The 13,905-nt window shown below is 41.4% G+C and overlaps 5 non-coding genes across 5 annotated transcripts; all 5 read left to right on the top strand.

Moving 5' to 3' along the window:
- The first annotated feature begins 2,987 nt into the window (after positions 1-2,987).
- On the top strand, positions 2,988-3,069 carry TRNAS-AGA (transfer RNA serine (anticodon AGA)). Its single transcript has one exon. It is a non-coding gene; the product is annotated as a tRNA-Ser (tRNA).
- A 1,289-nt stretch (positions 3,070-4,358) lies between these two features.
- On the top strand, positions 4,359-4,430 carry TRNAH-GUG (transfer RNA histidin (anticodon GUG)). Its single transcript has one exon. It is a non-coding gene; the product is annotated as a tRNA-His (tRNA).
- Positions 4,431-5,929: 1,499 nt separating this feature from the next.
- TRNAS-AGA (transfer RNA serine (anticodon AGA)) lies at positions 5,930-6,011 on the top strand. Its single transcript has one exon. It is a non-coding gene; the product is annotated as a tRNA-Ser (tRNA).
- Positions 6,012-7,300: 1,289 nt separating this feature from the next.
- Positions 7,301-7,372, top strand: TRNAH-GUG (transfer RNA histidin (anticodon GUG)). The gene has a single exon. It is a non-coding gene; the product is annotated as a tRNA-His (tRNA).
- Positions 7,373-11,807: 4,435 nt separating this feature from the next.
- TRNAS-AGA (transfer RNA serine (anticodon AGA)) lies at positions 11,808-11,889 on the top strand. Its single transcript has one exon. It is a non-coding gene; the product is annotated as a tRNA-Ser (tRNA).
- Positions 11,890-13,905: the final 2,016 nt, after the last annotated feature.

The raw sequence follows: 13,905 nt of genomic DNA, 5'->3' as shown, positions 1-13,905 counted from the left end.
GGGACACCTTGAAAACTTGCATACAGATTATGTGCACACACCTTGCAGTCAGTTGTTGTGGCTGAGTGGTTAAGACGATGGACTAGAAATCCATTGGGGTCTCCCCGCGCAGGTTCGAATCCTGCCGACAGCGAGAATCTTTTTAACATCGGCTACAATTTCAGAAGTTAACCTTTAGTATTTCTTCCATGTCAGTTTTATAAATAGGTGGCTTATTTTGGTGTCACTATTGCCATATCACATATTTATTATCGCTCCCCCTTTCATATCTTTGCTATAACTCTCGTCCTTCATTAGCGCTGGTGCAAACGCTTCAAATTATTATACCCTGGCTCTCTCGGTCATACCTGTGCATGCACTTGAAACTTACTTTACCAATAAAAGAAGCAAATAGAGAAATAAAATAAAAGTGCTAGCTGGATTAGGCAAACACACTTCATAAAACTGCATTTTCTTTTCTATTCTCCCCCGTGTTACAAGCTTAACTGCTCCCTGTGTAATTTCTCTTAACCTGCTGTTCCTGGAAGAGAATTTCATCTACAAGCTCTTTCTGTGTTTTTTCCTAGTCTTTTCTTTCCCTTTTCTTAGATTTGTAACTGTTCCTTTACGTGCTCTATTTAAGCGCCATTAATCTCATTTGAGCTCCTTGCCTCTGCTGCTGTTTTCTCCACACCTCATACTGTCTTTTCCCTCTTTCTCTCTTTCTCTGCGGTTGGTGGCTACTTTCCAAAGCGTCTGATGCCCCAATGTTCCTTCGTCTTGTTGTCAGACGTGAATTTGAAAAGCAACAAAATTAACAAGCCTTTACCACTCACACATGGCAGAAGTTTATACTTTAATTCAATGAGCTAAGAAAAGTGTGTTGTGGGGCCCCTACGAGCCATGGTGCTTGCTTCATCATAATTAGGCATGCAGTCATTAGCCACAGCTCTGATTATGGGTCACTGAGGTCAGTTTCAATAATTCCTCAAAAACCTAACCATGCAGTCCCCCCTAACTGTGTAGTTATCTTGCTTTACTGCTGTTTGTGTGATTAGCTGGGAGGAGCTCACGGCAGCATCCTCCCAATAAAAGTGTAGATGGACCGTTCCTTAACTCTTTCTTGCTTCACATACAGATGGCTTGAGGAGGTACAGGGGAGATGCAGGTCTAATAAACAGAATAGAATATCTGCGCCAGGTGTGTTTCTCTGCATTGGTGTCCCATCACAGGCCCACCAGTGTATGTGTGATCTTTGACTCCTGCCAGTTCACAAGCAGGCGGCCAGGAAACGGTTTCAGCCTATCAACCACTGAGGAGATAAAGCCTTTGTATAAGGAATGAGGAAGCAATGAACACATTCAGCCTATCACAGGAGTAGCCCTGAGTGTTCCGAATTATAATTTCTTCATGTCACTGTACGTTATTGAGCCCAAGTAGCTTGCCGTGATCGTATAGTGGTTAGTACTCTGCGTTGTGGCCGCAGCAACCTCGGTCCGAGTCACGGCATTGTGGTTGGCAATGTCACGGCAGTTGGGTTTTTCCTTTACAGAATTCCCAAATGTACCAGTTGTTTTTGTAAAATGTCTATTAAAAACAGATCCTTTTCAATATTTAAACGATCTAACAACAAATTATTTAAACACACATGATTATAAGATGTAGGTATACTGTACTTACTGACATAAATTATCGTTCTTGAACATATTTGCGGTAAGGGGAGCGGAGCTCTCCCCCAGGCCAATCAGAATGCAGATGAATGCAGTTGCAGTTGAGTGACCTGTGTTGTGGCTGTCTACAGGGAATGCACATATGTAGCTGTCTCGCAGCCCAATCCAGACGTCAATTGAAGACAGGTTTTCATGCAAATAGAGCAGTAAGTGCAGAGAAATGCTCACTCTCTAAAAATGGCATTTATACAATAGTAAGATTAAATCCAACCTCACCAGTAGATAGGATTTATCAATAAATAAATAAAGCTTCTCCTCTCTGATATGGAATTACCCCCCAAAAAGTATAAGGGAATACCCAATGCTAACCTATGAGAGGGGCAGACCTCACAGTAGTGAAAAATGTAATAGACTGTTTGATACTACTAGGACATACAAACTACCACAATACATGTCTTACCTTTTGCTTACATAGCATGATGCCCCTAGGACTACCTAGGGCCTACCTTAGGGGTTACTGATATGTAATAAAATTGGAGTTTAAGGCTTGGCAAGTAGTTTTAAATGCCAAGTCGAAGTGGCAGTACACCGCAGCACAGGCACTGCAGTAGCAGGCTTGAGACAGGTTTGAAATGCTATTTCTTTGGGCGGCACAATCAGTCCCTGGGTATATGGTATACCACTTTACAAGGGGCTTTCAAGTAAATTAAATCTGTCAGTCAGGTATACTCCAATTATACACATGATTAGGGAAGAAGCACGTGCACTTCAGCACTGATTAGTAGCGATAAAGTGATCAGAGTCCTAAGGCCAACAAAAAGATACAGCAAAATGCGGAGGTGAAAAGCAATAAGGTGGGGTTGGGACCACCTTAAGAATGCAAGGTCTAACAAAAACGAACTAAGGATAACATGAGTAAAACATCAGGTTTCTCTACAGCATTTGGTGAGACAAGTGGGCCTTCTTTTATCTTCCATAAATGCAATCCTTCCCGGACCCCTTTATTATATAGCTCTTCAAGGAAAAAATATAAAGCACTTACAAAGGAGCCTCAAATACTCAAAGATGGTAGACTTCTTTAATATGGGACATATACTAAAAGCAGCACGAAAACAGAGTGCAATAGGGTCCAAAAAACTTGAGTGACCCATGAGAGTATGCATGCAAGCCTATGGTATTCCAAACTAGAGATATACGCATGCAATTTTTGTTTTTAGGAGAGAATGTGCCTGCTGAAAAAAACCTTATTTTTAAAAAGTGCATTGCAGAATAACAGGAATTTGCTGTTGGACACCTTGAAAACTTGCATACAGATTATGTGCACACACCTTGCAGTCAGTTGTTGTGGCCGAGTGGTTAAGGCGATGGACTAGAAATCCATTGGGGTCTCCCCGCGCAGGTTCGAATCCTGCCGACAACGAGAATCTTTTTAACATCGGCTACAATTTCAGAAGTTAACCTTTAGTATTTCTTCCATGTCAGTTTTATAAATAGGTGGCTTATTTTGGTGTCACTATTGCCATATCACATATTTATTATAGCTCCCCCTTTCATATCTTTGCTATAACTCTCGTCCTTCATTAGCGCTTGTGCAAACGCTTCAAATTATTATACCCTGGCTCTCTCGGTCATACCTGTGCATGCACTTGAAACTTACTTTACCAATAAAAGAAGCAAATAGAGAAATAAAATAAAAGTGCTAGCTGGATTAGGCAAACACACTTCATAAAACTGCATTTTCTTTTCTATTCTCCCCCGTGTTACAAGCTTAACTGCTCCCTGTGTAATTTCTCTTAACCTGCTGTTCCTGGAAGAGAATTTCATCTACAAGCTCTTTCTGTGTTTTTTCCTAGTCTTTTCTTTCCCTTTTCTTAGATTTGTAACTGTTCCTTTACGTGCTCTATTTAGGCGCCATTAATCTCATTTGAGCTCCTTGTACCTGCTGCTGTTTTCTCCACACCTCATACTGTCTTTTCCATCTTTCTCTCTTTCTCTGCGGTTGGTGGCTACTTTCCAAAGCGTCTGATGCCCCAATGTTCCTTCGTCTTGTTGTCAGACGTGAATTTGAAAAGCAACAAAATTAACAAGCCTTTACCACTCACACATGGCAGAAGTTTATACTTTAATTCAATGAGCTAAGAAAAGTGTGTTGTGGGGCCCCTACGAGCCATGGTGCTTGCTTCATCATAATTAGGCATGCAGTCATTAGCCACAGATCTGATTATGGGTCACTGAGGTCAGTTTCAATAATTCCTCAAAAACCTAACCATGCAGTCCCCCCTAACTGTGTAGTTATCTTGCTTTACTGCTGTTTGTGTGATTAGCTGGGAGGAGCTCACGGCAGCATCCTCCCAATAAAAGTGTAGATGGACCGTTCCTTAACTCTTTCTTGCTTCACATACAGATGGCTTGAGGAGGTACAGGGGAGATGCAGGTCTAATAAACAGAATAGAATATCTGCGCCAGGTGTGTTTCTCTGCATTGGTGTCCCATCACAGGCCCACCAGTGTATGTGTGATCTTTGACTCCTGCCAGTTCACAAGCAGGCTGCCAGGAAACGGTTTCAGCCTATCAACCACTGAGGAGATAAAGCCTTTGTATAAGGAATGAGGAAGCAATGAACACATTCAGCCTATCACAGGAGTAGCCCTGAGTGTTCCGAATTATAATTTCTTCATGTCACTGTACATTATTGAGCCCAAGTAGCTCGCCGTGATCGTATAGTGGTTAGTACTCTGCGTTGTGGCCGCAGCAACCTCGGTTCGAATCCGAGTCACGGCATTGTGGTTGGCAATGTCACGGCAGTTGGGTTTTTCTTTTACAGAATTCCCAAATGTACCAGTTGTTTTTGTAAAATGTCTATTAAAAACAGATCCTTTTCAATATTTAAACGATCTAACAACAAATTATTTAAACACACATGATTATAAGATGTAGGTATACTGTACTTACTGACATAAATTATCATTCTTGAACATATTTGCGGTAAGGGGAGCGGAGCTCTCCCCAAGGCCAATCAGAATGCAGATGAATGCAGTTGCAGTTGAGTGACCTGTGTTGTGGCTGTCTACAGGGAATGCACATATGTAGCTGTCTCGCAGCCCAATCCAGACGTCAATCGAAGACAGGTTTCAATGCAAATAGAGCAGTAAGTGCAGAGAAATGCTCACTCTCTAAAAATGGCATTTATACAATAGTAAGATTAAATCCAACCTCACCAGTAGATAGGATTTATCAATAAATAAATAAAGCTTCTCCTCTCTGATATGGAATTACCCCCCAAAAAGTATAAGGGAATACCCAATGCTAACCTATGAGAGGGGCAGACCTCACAGTAGTGAAAAATGTAATAGACTGTTTGATACTACTAGGACATACAAACTACCACAGTACATGTCTTACCTTTTACTTACATAGCATGATGCCCCTAGGACTACCTAGGGCCTACCTTAGGGGTTACTGATCTGTAATAAAATTGGAGTTTAAGGCTTGGCAAGTAGTTTTAAATGCCAAGTCGAAGTGGCAGTACACTGCAGCACAGGCACTGCAGTAGCAGGCTTGAGACAGGTTTGAAATGCTATTTCTTTGGGCGGCACAATCAGTCCCTTGGTATATGGTATACCACTTTACAAGGGGCTTTCAAGTAAATTAAATCTGTCAGTCAGGTATTCACCAATTATAAACATGATTAGGGAAGAAGCACGTGCACTTCAGCACTGATTAGTAGCGATAAAGTGATCAGAGTCCTAAGGCCAACAAAAAGATACAGCAAAATGCGGAGGTGAAAAGCAATAAGGTGGGGTTGGGACCACCTTAAGAATGCAAGGCCTAACAAAAACGAACTAAGGATAACATGAGTAAAACATCAGGTTTCTCTACAGCATTTGGTGAGACAAGTGGGCCTTTTTTTATCTTCCATAAATGCAATCCTTCCCGGACCCCTTTATTATATAGCTCTTCAAAGAAAAAATATAAAGCACTTACAAAGGAGCCTCAAATACTCAAAGATGGTAGACTTCTTTAATATGTGACATATACTAAAAGCAGCACGAAAACAGAGTGCAATAGGGTCCAAAAAACTTGAGTGACCCATGAGAGTATGCATGCAAGCCTATGGTATTCCAAACTAGAGATATACGCATGCAATTTTTGTTTTTAGGAGAGAATGTGCCTGCTGAAAAAAACATTATTTTTAAAAAGTGCATTGCAGAATATCAGGAATTTGCTGTGGGACACCTTGAAAACTTGCATACAGATTATGTGCACACACCTTACAGTCAGTTGTTGTGGCCGAGTGGTTAAGGCGATGGACTAGAAATCCATTGGGGTCTCCCCGCGCAGGTTCGAATCTTGCCGACAACGAGAATCTTTTTAACATCGGCTACAATTTCAGAAGTTAACCTTTAGTATTTCTTCCATGTCAGTTTTATAAATAGGTGGCTTATTTTGGTGTCACTATTGCCATATCACATATTTATTATCGCTCCCCCTTTCATATCTTTGCTATAACTCTCGTCCTTCATTAGCGCTGGTGCAAACGCTTCAAATTATTATACCCTGGCTCTCTCGGTCATACCTGTGCATGCACTTGAAACTTACTTTACCAATAAAAGAAGCAAATAGAGAAATAAAATAAAAGTGCTAGCTGGATTAGGCAAACACACTTCATAAAACTGCATTTTCTTTTCTATTCTCCCCCGTGTTACAAGCTTAACTGCTCCCTGTGTAATTTCTCTTAACCTGCTGTTCCTGGAAGAGAATTTCATCTACAAGCTCTGTCTGTGTTTTTTCCTAGTCTTTTCTTTCCCTTTTCTTAGATTTGTAACTGTTCCTTTACGTGCTCTATTTAGGCGCCATTAATCTCATTTGAGCTCCTTGTACCTGCTGCTGTTTTCTCCACACCTCATACTGTCTTTTCCCTCTTTCTCTCTTTCTCTGCGGTTGGTGGCTACTTTCCAAAGCGTCTGATGCCCCAATGTTCCTTCGTCTTGTTGTCAGACGTGAATTTGAAAAGCAACAAAATTAACAAGCCTTTACCACTCACACATGGCAGAAGTTTATACTTTAATTCAATGAGCTAAGAAAAGTGTGTTGTGGGGCCCCTACGAGCCATGGTGCTTGCTTCATCATAATTAGGCATGCAGTCATTAGCCACAGATCTGATTATGGGTCACTGAGGTCAGTTTCAATAATTCCTCAAAAACCTAACCATGCAGTCCCCCCTAACTGTGTAGTTATCTTGCTTTACTGCTGTTTGTGTGATTAGCTGGGAGGAGCTCACGGCAGCATCCTCCCAATAAAAGTGTAGATGGACCGTTCCTTAACTCTTTCTTGCTTCACATACAGATGGCTTGAGGAGGTACAGGGGAGATGCAGGTCTAATAAACAGAATAGAATATCTGCGCCAGGTGTGTTTCTCTGCATTGGTGTTCCATCACAGGCCCAGCAGTGTATGTGTGATCTTTGACTCCTGCCAGTTCAAAAGCAGGCTGCCAGGAAACGGTTTCAGCCTATCAACCACTGAGGAGATAAAGCCTTTGTATAAGGAATGAGGAAGCAATGAACACATTCAGCCTATCACAGGAGTAGCCCTGAGTGTTCCGAATTATAATTTCCTCATGTCACTGTACGTTATTGAGCCCAAGTAGCTCGCCGTGATCGTATAGTGGTTAGTACTCTGCGTTGTGGCCGCAGCAACCTCGGTTCGAATCCGAGTCACGGCATTGTGGTTGGCAATGTCACGGCAGTTGGGTTTTTCTTTTACAGAATTCCCAAATGTACCAGTTGTTTTTGTAAAATGTCTATTAAAAACAGATCCTTTTCAATATTTAAACAATCTAACAACAAATTATTTAAACACACATGATTATAAGATGTAGGTATACAGTACTTACTGACATAAATTATCATTCTTGAACATATTTGCGGTAAGGGGAGCGGAGCTCTCCCCCAGGCCAATCAGAATGCAGATGAATGCAGTTGCAGTTGAGTGACCTGTGTTGTGGCTGTCTACAGGGAATGCACATATGTAGCTGTCTCGCAGCCCAATCCAGACGTCAATCGAAGACAGGTTTCAATGCAAATAGAGCAGTAAGTGCAGAGAAATGCTCACTCTCTAAAAATGGCATTTATACAATAGTAAGATTAAATCCAACCTCACCAGTAGATAGGATTTATCAATAAATAAATAAAGCTTCTCCTCTCTGATATGGAATTACCCCCCAAAAAGTATAAGGGAATACCCAATGCTAACCTATGAGAGGGGCAGACCTCACAGTAGTGAAAAATGTAATAGACTGTTTGATACTACTAGGACATACAAACTACCACAGTACATGTCTTACCTTTTACTTACATAGCATGATGCCCCTAGGACTACCTAGGGCCTACCTTAGGGGTTACTGATATGTAATAAAATTGGAGTTTAAGGCTTGGCAAGTAGTTTTAAATGCCAAGTCGAAGTGGCAGTACACTGCAGCACAGGCACTGCAGTAGCAGGCTTGAGACAGGTTTGAAATGCTATTTCTTTGGGCGGCACAATCAGTCCCTGGGTATATGGTATACCACTTTACAAGGGGCTTTCAAGTAAATTAAATCTGTCAGTCAGGTATACTCCAATTATACACATGATTAGGGAAGAAGCACGTGCACTTCAGCACTGATTAGTAGCGATAAAGTGATCAGAGTCCTAAGGCCAACAAAAAGATACAGCAAAATGCGGAGGTGAAAAGCAATAAGGTGGGGTTGGGACCACCTTATGAATGCAAGGTCTAACAAAAACGAACTAAGGATAACATGAGTAAAACATCAGGTTTCTCTACAGCATTTGGTGAGACAAGTGGGCCTTCTTTTATCTTCCATAAATGCAATCCTTCCCGGACCCCTTTATTATATAGCTCTTCAAGGAAAAAATATAAAGCACTTACAAAGGAGCCTCAAATACTCAAAGATGGTAGACTTCTGTAATATGGGACATATACTAAAAGCAGCACGAAAACAGAGTGCAATAGGGTCCAAAAAACTTGAGTGACCCATGAGAGTATGCATGCAAGCCTATGGTATTCCAAACTAGAGATATACGCATGCAATTTTTGTTTTTAGGAGAGAATGTGCCTGCTGAAAAAAACCTTATTTTTAAAAAGTGCATTGCAGAATATCAGGAATTTGCTGTGGGACACCTTGAAAACTTGCATACAGATTATGTGCACACACCTTGCAGTCAGTTGTTGTGGCTGAGTGGTTAAGGCGATGGACTAGAAATCCATTGGGGTCTCACCGCGCAGGTTCGAATCCTGCCGACAGCGAGAATCTTTTTAACATCGGCTACAATTTCAGAAGTTAACCTTTAGTATTTCTTCCATGTCAGTTTTATAAATAGGTGGCTTATTTTGGTGTCACTATTGCCATATCACATATTTATTATCGCTCCCCCTTTCATATCTTTGCTATAACACTCGTCCTTCATTAGCGCTGGTGCAAACGCTTCAAATTATTATACCCTGGCTCTCTCGGTCATACCTGTGCATGCACTTGAAACTTACTTTACCAATAAAAGAAGCAAATAGAGAAATAAAATAAAAGTGCTAGCTGGATTAGGCAAACACACTTCATAAAACTGCATTTTCTTTTCTATTCTCCCCCGTGTTACAAGCTTAACTGCTCCCTGTGTAATTTCTCTTAACCTGCTGTTCCTGGAAGAGAATTTCATCTACAAGCTCTTTCTGTGTTTTTTCCTAGTCTTTTCTTTCCCTTTTCTTAGATTTGTAACTGTTCCTTTACGTGCTCTATTTAGGCGCCATTAATCTCATTTGAGCTCCTTGCCTCTGCTGCTGTTTTCTCCACACCTCATACTGTCTTTTCCCTCTTTCTCTCTTTCTCTGCGGTTGGTGGCTACTTTCCAAAGCGTCTGATGCCCCAATGTTCCTTCGTCTTGTTGTCAGACGTGAATTTGAAAAGCAACAAAATTAACAAGCCTTTACCACTCACACATGGCAGGAGTTTATACTTTAATTCAATGAGCTAAGAAAAGTGTGTTGTGGGGCCCCTACGAGCCATGGTGCTTGCTTCATCATAATTAGGCATGCAGTCATTAGCCACAGCTCTGATTATGGGTCACTGAGGTCAGTTTCAATAATTCCTCAAAAACCTAACCATGCAGTCCCCCCTAACTGTGTAGTTATCTTGCTTTACTGCTGTTTGTGTGATTAGCTGGGAGGAGCTCACGGCAGCATCCTCCCAATAAAAGTGTAGATGGACCGTTCCTTAACTCTTTCTTGCTTCACATACAGATGGCTTGAGGAGGTACAGGGGAGATGCAGGTCTAATAAACAGAATAGAATATCTGCGCCAGGTGTGTTTCTCTGCATTGGTGTCCCATCACAGGCCCACCAGTGTATGTGTGATCTTTGACTCCTGCCAGTTCACAAGCAGGCGGCCAGGAAACGGTTTCAGCCTATCAACCACTGAGGAGATAAAGCCTTTGTATAAGGAATGAGGAAGCAATGAACACATTCAGCCTATCACAGGAGTAGCCCTGAGTGTTCCGAATTATAATTTCTTCATGTCACTGTACGTTATGGAGCCCAAGTAGCTCGCCGTGATCGTATAGTGGTTAGTACTCTGCTTTGTGTCCGCAGCAACCTCGGTTTGAATCCGAGTCACGGCATTGTGGTTGGCAATGTCACGGCAGTTGGGTTTTTCCTTTACAGAATTCCCAAATGTACCAGTTGTTTTTGTAAAATGTCTATTAAAAACAGATCCTTTTCAATATTTAAACGATCTAACAACAAATTATTTAAACACACATGATTATAAGATGTAGGTATACTGTACTTACTGACATAAATTATCGTTCTTGAACATATTTGCGGTAAGGGGAGCGGAGCTCTCCCCCAGGCCAATCAGAATGCAGATGAATGCAGATGCTGTTGAGTGACCTGTGTTGTGGCTGTCTACAGGGAATGCACATATGTAGCTGTCTCGCAGCCAAATCCAGACGTCAATCGAAGACAGGTTTCAATGCAAATAGAGCAGTAAGTGCAGAGAAATGCTCACTCTCTAAAAATAGCATTTATACAATAGTAAGATTAAATCCAACCTCACCAGTAGATAGGATTTATCAATAAATAAATAAAGCTTCTCCTCTCTGATATGGAATTACCCCCCAAAAAGTATAAGGGAATACCCAATGCTAACCTATGAGAGGGGCAGACCTCACAGTAGTGAAAAATGTAATAGACTGCTTGATACTACTAGGACATACAAACTACCACAGTACATGTCTTACCTTTTACTTACATAGCATGATGCCCCTAGGACTACCTAGGGCCTACCTTAGGGGTTACTGATATGTAATAAAATTGGAGTTTAGGGCTTGGCAAGTAGTTTTAAATGCCAAGTCGAAGTGGCAGTACACTGCAGCACAGGCACTGCAGTAGCAGGCTTGAGACAGGTTTGAAATGCTATGGGCAGCACAATCAGTCCCTGGGTATATGGTATACCACTTTACAAGGGGCTTTCAAGTAAATTAAATCTGTCAGTCAGGTATACTCCAATTATACACATGATTAGGGAAGAAGCACGTGCACTTCAGCACTGATTAGTAGCGATAAAGTGATCAGAGTCCTAAGGCCAACAAAAAGATACAGCAAAATGCGGAGGTGAAAAGCAATAAGGTGGGGTTGGGACCACCTTAAGAATGCAAGGTCTAACAAAAACGAACTAAGGATAACATGAGTAAAACATCAGGTTTCTCTACAGCATTTGGTGAGACAAGTGGGCCTTCTTTTATCTTCCATAAATGCAATCCTTCCCGGACCCCTTTATTATATAGCTCTTCAAGGAAAAAATATAAAGCACTTACAAAGGAGCCTCAAATACTCAAAGATGGTAGACTTCTGTAATATGGGCCATATACTAAAAGCAGCACGAAAACAGAGTGCAATAGGGTCCAAAAAACTTGAGTGACCCATGAGAGTATGCATGCAAGCCTATGGTATTCCAAACTAGAGATATACGCATGCAATTTTTGTTTTTAGGAGAGAATGTGCCTGCTGAAAAAAACATTATTTTTAAAAAGTGCATTGCAGAATATCAGGAATTTGCTGTGGGACACCTTGAAAACTTGCATACAGATTACGTGCACACACCTTGCAGTCAGTTGTTGTGGCCGAGTGGTTAAGGCGATGGACTAGAAATCCATTGGGGTCTCCCTGCGCAGGTTCGAATCCTGCCGACAACAAGAATCTTTTTAACATCGGCTACAATTTCAGAAGTTAACCTTTAGTATTTCTTCCATGTCAGTTTTATAAATAGGTGGCTTATTTTGGTGTCACTATTGCCATATCACATATTTATTATCGCTCCCCCTTTCATATCTTTGCTATAACTCTCGTCCTTCATTAGCGCTGGTGCAAACGCTTCAAATTATTATACCCTGGCTCTCTCGGTCATACCTGTGCATGCACTTGAAACTTACTTTACCAATAAAAGAAGCAAATAGAGAAATAAAATAAAAGTGCTAGCTGGATTAGGCAAACACACTTCATAAAACTGCATTTTCTTTTCTATTCTCCCCCGTGTTACAAGCTTAACTGCTCCCTGTGTAATTTCTCTTAACCTGCTGTTCCTGGAAGAGAATTTCATCTACAAGCTCTTTCTGTGTTTTTTCCTAGTCTTTTCTTTCCCTTTTCTTAGATTTGTAACTGTTCCTTTACGTGCTCTATTTAGGCGCCATTAATCTCATTTGAGCTCCTTGTACCTGCTGCTGTTTTCTCCACACCTCATACTGTCTTTTCCCTCTTTCTCTCTTTCTCTGCGGTTGGTGGCTACTTTCCAAAGCGTCTGATGCCCCAATGTTCCTTCGTCTTGTTGTCAGACGTGAATTTGAAAAGCAACAAAATTAACAAGCCTTTACCACTCACACATGGCAGAAGTTTATACTTTAATTCAATGAGCTAAGAAAAGTGTGTTGTTGGGCCCCTACGAGCCATGGTGCTTGCTTCATCATAATTAGGCATGCAGTCATTAGCCACAGCTCTGATTATGGGTCACTGAGGTCAGTTTCAATAATTCCTCAAAAACCTAACCATGCAGTCCCCCCTAACTGTGTAGTTATCTTGCTTTACTGCTGTGTGTGTGATTAGCTGGGAGGAGCTCACGGCAGCATCCTCCCAATAAAAGTGTAGATGGACCGTTCCTTAACTCTTTCTTGCTTCACATACAGATGGCTTGAGGAGGTACAGGGGAGATGCAGGTCTAATAAACAGAATAGAATATCTGCGCCAGGTGTGTTTCTCTGCATTGGTGTCCCATCACAGGCCCACCAGTGTATGTGTGATCTTTGACTCCTGCCAGTTCACAAGCAGGCGGCCAGGAAACGGTTTCAGCCTATCAACCACTGAGGAGATAAAGCCTTTGTATAAGGAATGAGGAAGCAATGAACACATTCAGGCTATCACAGGAGTAGCCCTGAGTGTTCCGAATTATAACTTCTTCATGTCACTGTACGTTATTGAGCCCAAGTAGCTCGCCGTGATCGTATAGTGGTTAGTACTCTGCGTTGTGGCCGCAGCAACCTCGGTCCGAGTCACGGCATTGTGGTTGGCAATGTCACGGCAGTTGGGTTTTTCCTTTACAGAATTCCCAAATGTACCAGTTGTTTTTGTAAAATGTCTATTAAAAACAGATCCTTTTCAATATTTAAACGATCTAACAACAAATTATTTAAACACACATGATTATAAGATGTAGGTATACTGTACTTACTGACATAAATTATCGTTCTTGAACATATTTGCGGTAAGGGGAGCGGAGCTCTCCCCCAGGCCAATCAGAATGCAGATGAATGCAGTTGCAGTTGAGTGACCTGTGTTGTGGCTGTCTACAGGGAATGCACATATGTAGCTGTCTCGCAGCCCAATCCAGACGTCAATTGAAGACAGGTTTTCATGCAAATAGAGCAGTAAGTGCAGAGAAATGCTCACTCTCTAAAAATGGCATTTATACAATAGTAAGATTAAATCCAACCTCACCAGTAGATAGGATTTATCAATAAATAAATAAAGCTTCTCCTCTCTGATATGGAATTACCCCCCAAAAAGTATAAGGGAATACCCAATGCTAACCTATGAGAGGGGCAGACCTCACAGTAGTGAAAAATGTAATAGACTGTTTGATACTACTAGGACATACAAACTACCACAATACATGTCTTACCTTTTGCTTACATAGCATGATGCCCCTAGGACTACCTAGG

The sequence above is a fragment of the Lissotriton vulgaris genome, chromosome 1_1 (genome assembly GCF_964263255.1).
Source record: "Lissotriton vulgaris chromosome 1_1, aLisVul1.2, whole genome shotgun sequence".
Taxonomy (NCBI): domain Eukaryota; kingdom Metazoa; phylum Chordata; class Amphibia; order Caudata; family Salamandridae; genus Lissotriton; species Lissotriton vulgaris.
This window is presented reverse-complemented; position numbering and strand designations above follow the sequence as displayed.